This window comes from Drosophila gunungcola, chromosome 3R (assembly GCF_025200985.1).
Source record: "Drosophila gunungcola strain Sukarami chromosome 3R, Dgunungcola_SK_2, whole genome shotgun sequence".
NCBI lineage: Eukaryota > Metazoa > Arthropoda > Insecta > Diptera > Drosophilidae > Drosophila > Drosophila gunungcola.
This window is the reverse complement of record NC_069139.1, coordinates 30,968,054-30,982,932: the sequence shown is the minus strand read 5'-3', so window position 1 is coordinate 30,982,932 and position 14,879 is coordinate 30,968,054.

The following is a 14,879-nucleotide window of genomic DNA, read 5'->3' as shown; positions in this document are numbered from 1 at the left end:
ACAACGAAAATGGCTCGTGGCCAGAATTGGTTACTAATGCTGCTCGGGTGTTGCTCACTCGCTCTCTTGGGCTCTCTCCTCTTTGGGCAACTCTCTCGACCGGGTTCTGGGGACTCAAAACTGGTTGGCTCCAACTACGTCACTCTCACGCGCAGCTGCTGAGCTTGTCTCGCTTTGGCAAAAGGGGCGGAGCAGTCGTAAAGAGAGAGAGAGGGAGAGAGCGGGCCAATCGTGATTGGACAAGGGCATTCTAGCCCCCTGTAGCCCCTGAAAGTTGCTGTCAATGTGGGAACGTCATCAGTTTGTACAATTTGACATGCGCTCTCTCTTTTTTTCTCTCACTCTCTCACTTTTTCTCTCTCCCTCTTCCTGGGGATTTTTTTCATTTTCTCCATCTCTCCGCTTTCCAGGCAGCTGACTGCGTTAATTATCGTAATTGCTGGCTCTCCCGCTTTTTCGCAGCCCTCTTTAGCCCACTCAATTGTCATCAATAATGATGTCTCGTTGTACCGTTGGGTTCGGATCCCCTCCTCATCTAGCGTCCGCTGAAAAAGCAAGCCACCTTGAAAACGTTTTTCGAGAACTCTGGTGCACTGGGAAAAATATATTTTTTTAGAGTTCTCAGACCAAGTAGCCCCGTCTTAATCCCTTTTTTTATATTTTTTAATACTATAGACCATGCTGCAACTATACAAGGTGGTCTCACCGGTGCTTCCGAGGACGATACATTTCTCAGAGACAAGCGCTAGAAAGATATACCAATGGTTTTACTTTCGCACGTTTGACAAACGACTGGCAAAAATAACATCATCAAATGAGGGCAGCTCCTGCGTTGAGACCACCTTGTATAGTTCCAACGTGCTATAGACCAGTGGTCGTCACACCTACTGTGACATGCACTTCATTTGTGAGTGTAATTTTGCCGACGAAACTTGTCAATGTGTGTGTGCCGACTGCTGTTTAACACTGTTGATGTTTTGCTCTGGCGGTGCTCTGCTGCTCTGCCGGCAAGAACTTAGCCTATACTCCGGAGATAGGTCGTTGCCGACCACTGCTGTAGACTAAATGGTGAAAATATACATAAATTAAAAAAAAAATTTTAAAAATAGTTTTTAAATTTTTCCATTAAAAATTAGGTATGATATTAACATCAAATTTGTCCAAATACAAAGTACAAATGAACGACGATTTTTTTTCTTAATTGTTAAAAAATCATTTACTAAAGTATAATTAAAAGTGTATTTTCAGGCATTATTTCAAGTTTTCAATTTCCTTAAAAAACTAATAGAATAACAAAGGGTTTTTAAGTCTTATTTTTTGTTGGCTAGTAAGCATTATAATAAATTTAATAAAATAGGCCATAAAGGTGTAATAAAGATACATTTCCCACCACTGTTTTTTGAACCATAGATGTATTTTAAGAAAAACTATACCCATTTATTAAAATACTCCGTTTTTTCAGGAATTAATAGTTATTTTAACAATGGTTTGGTTCTAATTTACCCCCATCCCCAGCGAACAGTTATTTCACTATGTCCCCCTACATTAGCGATCACCACGGGCCTATATAATAATCAGAGAATAGTTTTTTGCCGGCAGAGTGTCGATGGAGCGACGGCAGATGACTTAATAAATCAAAAACCAAAAAATATATTTGGTGTCTTCTAAAAGATATGAGCGAAACACACATATATATACATACATACAGCTTTTGTGGGCGTTTGAGTGACATATACTTTATATAAGGTACGGCTACCTGTTACTCGTCGACTCTTTTACTCTACGAGTACCGGGTATAAAAAGGTAAATTCAACATTTTCGCCTGATTGCTTTTAGCTATTGCATTTTCTAACTTTACTTGTATACTTAAAAAAGGGTGTTGCGAAAGCGAAAACGAAACTAGCAGTCGGTATTTTAGCTTCTCTAGTCATGCTGATTAGGCCCCAAAAATCTTCTTTAATGTTTCTGGGTATAATAAATAAATTATAGATGTGTACTTATGAGGAGTTCAATAAGAAATTTCCCTTTAAAATGTAATTCAACTTTTGTGGTTTTCTAGCAATGCATTTTCTGCACGTTCACACCGTTTTTTAAGTTTTCTACTTTCCAACTCAGCATTCCCAAATTAATTCCATCTTTGCTCTGCTTGTTGTATTACGAATGAGCCCTGCATGTACCGAGCTTTGTTTGTTTGTCAGTGTCACTTTTTTATTCAATTTTGCCCCGTTGTTTGTCCTGGTTTTGTTTCTAGCTTGCTTGCATTTTGCATGCAAACGTCTATTTAACTGCAAGTTAGGTAAGTGAAATGAGGTTCCTGCCGAGCCGTAATCAATAATAGGTTCAACATTTTCTAGCCCTTCCAAAAGTTCCAAAAGACAGCGTAATTGATTATTTCAAAGAGATAAAGGAAATCAGGAAGAGGGAAATATTTACTTACTTTGGTCGTGATTTAATTTAATGTATTTCTTATTTCATTTCCTATTAAAAAAATTTAGAAGAACTTAGAAGAATCGATTCAACTAAATGCATTTAATAAAATAACCTAAGACGTTACGCCTATTAAAAATGTCTTACCAGAAATACAAAAACGATTTTAAAATACTTTTTCGAATTGGTACCAACATTGAGTTTACTTAGACTTTTAAACAGGTGCACCAATTCCGGTGCAGTATTGAAGTTGCTTTTTATGACGCTGCCGAAGTTGTTGCTTGCCGTTTTTTGGTTTTTGAAATAAACGCAGTGGACGGACCAGATTGCCCTTGTTTCGTAATTCGCGTACCTCCGTTGTGAACATTCACTAACGCCTTTTATTTTCAAAAACAATTAGAAAACGATTCTTAATTGGGCGCCTCAATAGAAGCGACACGCCCTGTCAATCACAATTAGCTTTGCCCCTAGAAAACCACTCGAACGGGCCCTCGAATTCATCGCCCCCCAAACGATCCGACACGCCTTTAATTCTGCAAATTCATAAGCCAAATGTATCGCGTCTATATCCTTTCATTAGTCAGTCCAAGATGGCGAATCTGAGTTCATTAAAACCTCATAAATAGCTAAATGTTTATTGTCGCATCTGGCAAACCCAATTCCCAAAAGAAGGCTCACCGCAGTCCTCGTTTTTGTGTGTATTGTCATCGCCAGGGGCGGGTGTGGATGGGGGGTGATCAGGGGTGCCGGAGCAGGAGTCAGTTGGTAATAAAGTCATTGCTGTTGTGTCAAATTCGTCACGCCCCTCGGCGGATACGAGAATGGCTGCTGGCAATGCATTAATGTCGCCCTTTGTTTTGCCGATCTTCACTCGAGTTCGAGTTGCGTTCCTGTGGCTGACGATGATGAAGTTGTGCCAGCCCGTTGTCAACAATCAACGCTCCCAAAACCGAACCAAACTGCATGCCAATTATAGCCAGCTCGCAGCTATCCTCAACTTCAACCTCAACCTTTCAGCTGCGCCCGGGCAGAAATCTGTGACGAATGCGCTTATAACCAAAGCGATCCTCGCCTTATCATCAAGTAATCTTCGACACTTGGGACAGCTGTCAGCGTTTTGCCAACTCATTATGCTGATTTCGACCACAAATGCGACACATAAATGTCGAAAACAATTTACTGAACGCGACGAACTACATTTGTCAGTGCGGGAAGGACCGTCTGTAAAGACCAGCACCGGAGGTCGATTAACATAGGTACACTCAAAAATATGTTTTCTTAAATATAGAAAAATTAGGAAATTACTTTCTGTGTTTTAGAAAAAAGAGAAAACCAAAAATTGTCTAAAAATTTAAAGTGTTCTTTTCTAAGCTGCTCTTCCCAATTTTCTATATTTGTAGGAAATTAATTTAAAGTTTAGATACATTTTTACAAATAAAGGAATCTACTTTCAATAATACAAATATTTTTTTATAAACAGTCACTTTTATTTATGACTAAAACGTAAAAAATTTCCTCTATAATTGGAAAAGAATTTTCTAAAATGTTTAGCCTAGAGGGTTAATGTCTTGGAACATCTAACATTGCGTATATTTTTTGGACCCGGGTTCAAATCCCCTACTATGTAATGTGTTTATTATGTTTATTTTTATTTTTACACCCTTGCAAAGGGTATTATAATTTCAGTCAGAAGTTTGCAACGCAGTGAAGGAGACTTCTCCGACCCTATAAAGTATATATTCGTGATCAGCATCACTAGGGGAGTCGATCTAGCCATGTCCGTGTGTCCGTCCGTCTGTCCGTCCGCCTGTCCTTCAGTATAACTTTGCTGTTTTTAATTTTTTTTTAGTTCTTCGACATAAAGTAATGCTTAAATATCTCAGAATTACGGTTTAAATTTCATCAAAATCGGACGACTATAACATAAATTTTATTAAAACCGGAAAACGATGTCATATAGCTTTCTTAGGAACTATCGAATAATTAAGCTGCAAATCATCATAGCTTCAATGTTTTTAATTATATACGCAAGTAAATCATAATTTTTATGTTTTAAAGAATATTTAGTTTTTGCAATAGCTGCAAGGGTATATGAACTTCGGGTTTCCGAAGTTTGCTTCCTTTCTTGTTAATAATAACCTTGATATATTTAAACATGTAGAACGAGCAATTGCAATGTTTTTTTTCTCTGTGCAGAAACAATGAAACTTAGCACGAAACGACGCCAACAATCTACTTTGCAGCTACGGCATTCAAATGCTGGTCTGAAGTGACCAGATACACACAAAAGTGCCGCGCCCTGCGGGAAGATTCAGATTGGACCTTAACCAAAGATTGGGACGGTGGCAATTTGTATATCTTTGTGATAAATCAAAACATTATCAATAATAAAATCGGTAGCCGTTTGCCACTTGAAAGCGTTTGGGGCAAAATTTGTCGGCCTTTTGTTGTGGTCAAAACACCGAAAACCCCAAACCCGAATACCAAAGAGCCTTTTTTGAGTGATAGTGCTCACGTGTAATTTGTATGCTAATTTAGCATCGGGTTGAATGTCTGATGAAGCTTTATGTCAGCCAAAGGTAGATCGAAACAAAAAAGAAACTAAGAGAGCGAGAAAGGAGAGATCCAACTAAAGTGACATCCATTAACACTTCTCTGGGATTGTAGGCGCTGTGAATCGTTTGATTTCCAAAATTTCCGGCCGCAGCCTTGTCGACTATGTAACGGTACAGCTGCGGAGGCTGGCGTCAACTAAATTCCAGCTTCGTTGACGGACACCAACGAACCTTCTGCTGGAGGCGCCTATGCGTGTGTTCCCCGCGAGATGGGGCTAAGTGGCTGATTGTAATGGCTTACGGAGGGCTAAGAATGTGATGGGACCTGTGGGCTCTGCGCGTGTGATTTTATCGTGATATAAATTAGCCGCTACCATATTTGGGAAATTTTTGTACCCTTGCAGGGGGTAAAGGTTTCGTTTTTTATTAATTTATACGAATATTCTGCAACTACCATTTTTTGACTATTTAAGAATTACGGTTTTAGTTCTTTAAAAATCGGACAATCGTTTGTTTATTTTAAACATAAACGCATGTAAATCGAAATAAAGTCAGTCGTTCAAAGAATATATGATTTTTTGGGATCGAAATATAGTCGGTAGTACTATATTTTATTTTTGGAAGCTAAAGCTAAAAGCTATTTATATATACATTTATTAATAATTTCTACATTTTTAAGAAAAAACTATTTCTTATATGGGTTTTGGAAAGAACCTTTTAAAAACCCAAAGTGAGGCGCATTAAAAGTACTGATCAAGCGTCAACTACTTCCAGTGACAAGTCGATTGAATAATTCTTTGGTGTATTGTGGAATGTTTCCACTCTAGCTAAATACTCAGGCTACAGGGAAGAGACGGCATCAAACCTGCACCATTGGCCGCGTCTTATTTTTAGGGTCATTTCCAGAATTGGTATCATCCCCGAGACGAGGCTTCACAGCAAGGAAGTCCTCCTTCTAAAGACAGGCAAACTCCACGTTTGGTCCCCCGAAGACATCAGACATCAGATCTTTCCTGTTTAGGACAATAGACAATTAGGTATTCATTAGCTTTACATATGACCAATACGAACATTGAGAATCCACTCCAGCATATGGAGTTCCCTCCAATAGCCTTTCTTGACGTCACATGTACATACAGTTGCATTCTAATATAATAGTATACTTTTTATAATATTTGTTTGCCCATTCCTTCACATTATTGTTGGCCCGTTTTACTTAAAAAAAGATTCAGAAGCCACCCTAACGTCAATGGTGACCGCTATCGCGGCAGGTTGGAAGAATTTTACTTATCCCGAAAGAAAGTTGAAGACATCGACGGTATATGGATCTAAGAGAACACCGCTACGTGATACACAGCCACCGTTTTAGTCGATCTTCCGTCCGATACGTTCGAAAATCAAATGATCAGCCGAAAAGGCGATGACAACAGGTTTTTGGGGTGCCTTCAAGGATAGGTGCTATGTCCACCATCCAGAGACGATTGATGACCCCAAGCACGACATTAAAGTTGCAAATGAAAACCGTGCAGTCGTATGAGTAAATTGTTAAAGCTTTTCAAAAAAAAAAAAAATATTTGAAAAATGTATATAGAGTGCGTGGCAGGACTGCGGTCATTATAGTGACGCACACCTTCAGGCCCTATCGCCGCTTCTATGGAACTTAGTTTTAAACGAACTGTTGCGCAACCTAGAATAGGAAAGATGACGCTTCTTACCTATCACACTGTTTTTAGATTGTCTAAAATTCCTCATTCCCGGGACTCATTCTTGAGAGCAGTCTCGACACAAAGCAGTCTCGACACAAAAAAACGGGGACGGAAGGCGTAAGGAAGTCTTTTAGTCTGAGCGTTGTTGTTCCTGCCAGGAGGATGACCCGAAGACCTTTTCAACCTAATACCAATAGAATTTAGGAACGAAATGTCCGTATACTCTCGATTTGCTAACGACTGTCGAAAATCGCACCCAGATGATGAAGCATTTAACTTCTACCTTCAGCATTATATAAACCAATAAATGAAGCTAGATTCGGCAAGCGGCAGTATTTATACCCTTCCAAAACGTTAACATTCTATAAAACAAATATATAAAAATGTTTATGCGTATACGTTTAATAACAATAAACACCCTGTTGCGACAGCATTTAAAACTTTAATAACTTTGGATGTTGACATTTCTTTATACCCTTGCAGAGGGTATTATAATTTCAGTCAGAAGATTGAAATGCAGTGATGGAGACATTTCCGACCTGTGAAGTTATGTATTCTTATAAAATGTAATATGTATTTTTAATCCTAAGAAAAAAGTTTTATCTCGGGATAGAGGAGTGTATGCTGAAAAACAACAAAGTTTGGAATTAAGATTTTCCTATTTATTTACCGATCTTTCCTACAACCTGACTATACCTCAGTGCAAAAACTTAAGTAAGTCGAACCTGAACAGGGCTTGACCGAGTCGCCTCGTACCACTCATTCGTAGGGCGTGTCCGAAACCAGAGTTCTAATCAACCAGTAGAATATTTCCTGTTGGATGGACCCTTTCTGTAACTGCCTAAAAGCGGCAATTACTCCAAGTAATACTTTTAAGCACGGCCCTATCTAATGGGTACATCATAGTGTTTTGCTGGCAGAGCACGACACGAATAACATAAAACCGCAGTCGGCACACATACATGGACAAGTTTCAAAGAGTAAATTTCTCACACAAAGAAGTGCGAGCATGTCACAGTACGTGTGCCGCCCACTGTTTTATGTTAGTTAATCATAGAGTAAAATAGTATGTTCTGTTCGTTTAAAAGTTAATACCAAGAAGATGTAAACGTTTCCGAAACAATTTGTAGTTATGTATATAAATTCTTGATCAAGATCAAAAGAAAATTCGATCTGTCTGAACATTGAGATTTTGGAAACTTTAAGAGCTACTTGTACAACCTATTTAGGCCTACAACAAATCGTGTCATGACACATGAGACATATTTATATCTAATGAGACACAAAATCTACCTTTTCTATATCAAATATTCAAAATGTAATAGTATTAATTTTAAACTTTTATATTTTGGATAGTTGAAAATACGAGGAAGTTCTTAATCTTAGCTTGTTGTAATGATCCTGCATTATGGCAGACCGTATTTTTAAATTTATAAGCTGAAAAACGTTTATCTAATAGTCGAATCAAGGACTCACAAGAGTTATCATACAAAATGCATAAGAGATACATCTTACTTTAACTCAATGAGCTTTTAAAGCTAGTCTAGGCTTAGCTAGTTAAATAGTTTTTAACTAATTTAGTGATATTTGTGTTTTTCATAACTTTGACTTAAGCCAACATATATTACTTCTCATAAAAACCTTTAGGTTACGAACGAAGTCAATTCTTCTGTGTGGCCCTTTCATCTTGTCTGGGGTAAATGTTAATGTTGCTTTTCACAATTTACAACTTCATTAACGCTTCGTAAGATCGCACCGAATCATAAAAATTCATTCATGAATTGGAAAATATTTTGTATATATTTTGCTTGCTCCCCCATGTCTTGTATTCTTTGACCGAAAAATGCCGCATCATGATCAAGATGCCGGGATGAATGAATCAGAAACTGAAGCATAAATCAGAAACACAGAAAGTAGAAACAAATTGCTATCAGTTGGGACTCAGTCTCCCCTTTTATGCAGCATCATTTCCATGCCCCATGCGGCATTATCCTGTGGCCTAAAACGTTGCCAATGCGCCGGCCCGAGGTGTCGGCTGTAAGCTAATTGGAAGCGTGTTCAAAGGTGCCGCCAACAAATTAAGTATGAGTTACCAACTTAGCTTTATATCTCTATCGCTCACGCACACATGCCCAACGAGCGGCACATAGATGTAGATACCCATACTCTTGGTAGGAAGAGTTGCGGACGTTGGGCGAGACTATTGGCCTCTTGCGGGTTTCTCGGTTGCTCGCCTGCTCGCTTGCTCGCTTGCTCGGTTTCTCCAAACTGGTTCTGGCCCAGCTCTCGCAACTAAGTTGTAATTGTAGTCCTTTGATTGCATTTGTGTGCAAAGCTGAATTGTTTACATTTATCATAATCAGCACTCCAGTCGTTTGTAACCGCCGCGAGGGTAACTTTTCATCTTTTGGCAACGCGGCGCCAGTTAAACTGGAACTCTGGCTTCGAGATGCAGATGCATCTGGTTCCCAGTCTGGCACTTGATGTAGGTCATTCGTCGGGCTTGCCTCTGAGTTTCAGTTTGCGAGTACTTGATTGCCTGACAGAGAAAATGTTGAGTAATTTCTGACAATCTGGCTGAGCAGGGAAGGCAGCAAGGAAACGAAAGTCGAGTTGTGGACTTGTTCCCTCAATTAACCAAAGTTTTCAAAGTTCGCGTTCCGGCTTAGACTAGATTTTGTTAGATTTGTTTTTCGATTTTAAAAGATTTAAAAGAGTATTTCTGAACTGTCAAATTATTAATAAGTCAAAAAGAGTTTTTAAAGCAATTATAAAATAGAAAAGTTACATTAAAAAAATATTTTTTTTAAAACTTAATTGTTTCTATGGGAGTTTCTATGATATAGTAGTCTGATTTAGATGAAATTTAAACCGTAATTCTTAAATACTTAATCATTTATATATGTCGAGGAACTAAAAATAAAATTTAAACCCAGCAAAGTTATCATTTTTATTTATTTATTTTCCGATTGCTATATGCTATAGTCGTCCGATCCGGCTTGTGCCGACTTATGTATTACCTGCAATAGAAAGACAACTTTTGGGAATGTTTCATGCAGATAGCTTTAAAACTACAGACGGACGGACGGACGGCGCAGACGACGGACAGACGGACATGGCTAGATCGACTGTCCTAGTCTGTAATATGATTTACTAACTCAGTGTTGTGTTGGAGACCCTGTCTTTGTGTTTCGGTTGCTAAAACGGATGCTTCAAATTTTACTAGAAATTATTAACTCTTGTTGCAATATCATTTATTTAGCATTTAAATATCAATAACTCCTGTACTTTTTATACCCTTGCAGAGGGTATTATAATTTCAGTCAGAAGTTTGCAAAGCAGTGAAGGAGACGTTTCCGACCCTATAAAGTATATATATTCTTGATCAGCATCACTAGTAGAGTCGATCTAGCCATGTCCGTCTGTCCGTCCGTCTGTCCGTCCGTCTGTCCGTCCGTTTATATGCAAACTAGTCTCTCAGTTTTTAAGCTATCTGCATGAAACTTTCCCAAAAGTTGTCTTTCTATTGCAGGTAGTATATAAGTCGGAACGAGCCGGATCGGACGACTATAGCATATAGCTCCCATAGGAACAATCGGAAAAATAAATGAAAAAAAATTATAACTTTGCAGTTTTTTAATTTTTTTTTAGTTCTTCGACATTAGTAATGGTTTAATATTTCAGAATTATGGTTTGAATTTCATCAAAATCGGACGACTATAGCATATAGCTCCCATAGGAACAATCGGAAAAATAAATGAAAAAAAATTATAACTTTGCTGTTTTTTAATTTTTTGTTTAGTTCTTCGAGATATAGTAATGGTTTAATATTTCAGAATTACGGTTTAAATTTCATCAAAATCGGACGACTATAGCATATAGCTCCCATAGGAACAATCATAGAAATAAATGAAAAAAAATTATAGCTTTTCTGTTTTTAATTTTTTTTTTAGTTCTTCGAGATAAGTAATGGATAAATATTTCAGAATTACGGTTTAAATTTCATCAAAATCGGACGACTATAGCATATAGCTCCCATAGGAACAATCATAAAAGTAAATAAAAAAAAATTATAACTTTGGTGTTTTTTAATTTTTCTATAAGTTCTTCGACATATAGTAATGGATAAATATTTCAGAATTACGGCTAAAATTTCATCAAAATAGGACGACTATATATGAATATAGAAATAATAAAATTATATAAAATAACTACCTAATAATGAGCTGCAAATCATCATTGCTTCAATGTTTTTAGACATGTACGCAAGTAAATCATAATTTTAATGTTTTCAAAAATATTTAATTCTTGCAATAGCTGCAAGGGTATATAAACTTCGGCTTGCCGAAGTTTGCTTCCTTTCTTGTTTCCTAATTGGGTTTAGTTGAATGTCTGTATTTGTGTTATGTACTACATAGTAAGGGAGTGGACCTATTTATAGCTCGCGCAGATTATTAGTTTCTTAGTGTATATAAAATGATGTGTTTTTGATAAAAAAGAAAACAGGATGAGACACAAATAAGCTGAAGAAAAAACATCATAATAAAGAAAAAGAAGAAAAATTGTATTGTGCGTCTCTAATGTTACAACAAAAACTTTACAAAAAACTTTGCCGAAAACTTTTTGAATCTTTGTATAGGCAACTCTATGGTAAAAATCCATTTTTTCTTTATTATCAGGGTATCCAACCGGTTACTTAACCGTTATCCTTAACCCGTAAGCCTGAATCAAAACCGTAACAGTATCTGTAACAGGAAACACATAAGTCGTAAAACGTCTTAGCCATTTAATAGGTCAGATCCTGCAAAGGCTTTTCTTGTAGAGAATTTTTTTTGAAAAACATATCGTTAAAAATAAGAAGAAAAACGAAAAAATAATCTGTTCATTCCTTAAATTTTTCACGTTCGACAAAGTCAAAAATTAAAGTAAGCGTACTCAGTGTGAATATTAGTGTCGATTAGTAAATAATATTATTTTTTTTATATGAAGTTGCTTCATAAGTACAAGTAAAATTCAAAGCTATTATAAACTTCGCGCATTCTACGTGCATAAATCTTATTCGGTCTCGTCAATATTTTTTTTTGCACTTATAGATAGTTTGTTAAAAATATTACTTTGTATTAAGCCGGTGCAATAACCGCAACTTGTTTTGGTTGCGGTACCGTAACCGCAGCCGAAATAAAATCTTTTACCAAAACCGAAACCGTAGTCGAAATAGTTATTTTGGTTGTAAGCCTTACGGTAACCGAGACCGATATTTGATTCGGTTTTATTACCTTTTTATTAAATTTATAAATAATTATTTTAACGTAAAATAGTACTTCATTGTCTGAAGGCTTATATTACAACAATAAACCTTTATTTAATATACATGTTATTTCCTTTCCAATTAATATTATGAGTTTACCCAAATTCAACTACTAATTCTATTAACAGGCCAATGATTTCCTAACTTACCGCAATTATGTTAACAGCGATTTTACTTGTAAATAGCCTCATTAAACTAAGTTGTAGACTCATAAGGCGCTTCCACTTACTGAGCGGTAGGTTCATTAGGCATTTTAGTTGATTCGATTAATGGCTTTCGACATTTCGACTTCTATTTGTTTCACGGAAGTGCTCACAGGTTTTCCCATAATTAGAGTCCACCTCAGTATACCTGTATTTGCCCAGCAAATTTTCTCAGTTAATAAAACAAATGCCACCGGTAATAGCATAGTAATTTGTACTGCAACACAATTTTAATTAATGGTGTTCGACGGCTGTTTCGCCGGATCACTTTCTAAGCGCACTTATATTGTCCAAGACTCAGTAATCGGAAGATTTTATGGACTCTCAACATTTCTGGATCGCGGCGCATGCGTTGCATTGTCACACGTTTGTAAATGAAAATAAATTGCTTTTAGTCGAGTTTCGGATATGAATCGTCGATCTGCATCTCATCCATATGCACGAGGCTTTTCCCATCTAGTTTACGAACTGTGAGAGACTTGGTTGGACCAGTTAGTCGGATCGAATCGGTATCGGGCATCATTAGCAGCTGAATTGATAGCTTGATTATTCAAATGATTAACAAACGATCGGCTGCTGGCCAAGTTCGTTGGGTTCGCTTGAGAGAGAGTCCAAGTCGAGACCAAGATTTATACCGCACTTCAGTCGCGGAGAGCTCGCAGGTCATCTTCTTGGTTTCGGATTGAAAAATGTATGCGCCCCTGGCGATGATGGGCCACCTTTGAACTTTGCCGCAAACGGTAGCCACAGAGAAGTCGGCTTCCAGTTGGGAATTCATAAAAATGATTGCTTCGAAAATTAATACATATCGAAATAATTTCGATTAAATTTTTTATGGAAATTAGCGCCGTGCACAAATCTGCAAAGCGAGACTTCTCACCACTCGACTTTGCACACTTAAAAGTGCTGTGGTTTTCGGCTTGGATGTTTTGTTCATCTCGTTTTCGTTCGTGGCAAGTGATTAAATTAATAATTAATTAGTTTGAATTTTTAAATAACGGTTGTAAATAATCATTAATAAAAATACAAAAAAATTTCTTTTATTTAAAGACTCACCGGCAGGCAGCAAAGTACGTAGCAACATCATCAAGATGGATCGGCAGCAAAATATTCAAATTAGAACGGGGATCCAGATACACAAACATTTGAATTTAACTTACCGACCCAGTCCAAATGGAAGCCCTCGTTGGGACTTGAGCATTGTTTGCTTAAATATTCACAAATTTATTGACAACAATTTGCGGTATTTTGTATCTTCCTTTGTTCGCCTCAAATTATTAATTGGGGTGAAACAGATTTCGGTTTTTTAACGCTAATTGGTTGGAGAAATACAGTATTTCAAACATTTTTAATTTGATGGAAATTTAATAATGTAATTAAATCACCATCAGCTTGTGACCATAATCTTCAAAAATATATATAAGAAAATTCTTTTAACTTGATTCTGACCGGTTTGAATTAAATAAAAAAAGATAATAAATGAAAGAGGGGATCAGTAAAAAGTCAGCTACAGAACCTGATGACATGCAGTAATTTACATGTTTTGACATACAGTATAAGATTTATTAAAGTATTATTTTATATATTTAATATAATGAACTAAAACAAGAAAGGAAGCAATCTTCGGCAAACCGAAATAGAAATACCCCTCCTTATTATTCTTTGAAACCCTTATATTTCCCGCCTGGTTGTCTTATTTTAATAATGTTAAAACCGTAATTCTACAATAGTAAATTATTTTGAAGTATGTTCAAAATTATTTAAAAACATCTAAGCAATAATTTTTTTTAACTTATTGACGGACGGACATGGCTAGATCAACTCGCCTGATGATGATAATTAAAAATATATATACTATCTATTACTTACCTTAATTGAAAAACAGCAAAGTTAAAATTGTTTTCATATTTTTTCGATTGTTGATATAGTCGTCCGAATCGGCTCGTTCTGACTTATATACTTTAAAGTGTATATATTCTTGATCAAGATCCGTCTGTCTGTCTGTTCGTATGTATCAACGTCGAAATCTCGGGAACTATAAAAGGTAGGGACTTGGGATTCGACGAGCAGATTCTAGTAATTTGTAGGCAGCGCAAGTGTATTTCAAATGAGAATCACACTGCGATATGATAGACCTTAGGCTCTTTTTGTGTCTTTCGGCGTTTCCAAAATCGAGTTGTTAGTTTGGAAGTTATTCGCAATTAAGTTTGGTTATGACGTCACTGTATATTTGAAAAGAGAGGGAGGGAAGGCGTTCATGCATGAAGAGCATCGGAGAGCACACACTTAATTTGTGTGGGTAATTTGCACGGGGAAACTAGTCAATGTGTGTGCCGACACACTGTTCGTGTGTGCTCTGCCTCTGCTCTGGATAAAATAGGTGCTCCTCGCTCTTTGCCTGTAGTTTTGTCAATGGAGTTTAGCAGATGGCGTCTGCTATAACTCGAATGTTTTCTGGGGGAATTTATTTCGAAATTTGTTTGCGGTTGTTAGTAACGGGTAGCTTATATTAGGGGAACTCGACTACAGCGTTCCCCTTGTTTTCACTTTTTTTAATCTGTCACGAAAATTTTAATATCTCTTTATGGACATGTATGGTGGCTCTTAAAAGAGCCGATTGGCGTGGATTTTTAGCGTTGCGATCCTGGTTTTGGAGCCGACGCCTTGTGCTGTCTAATTC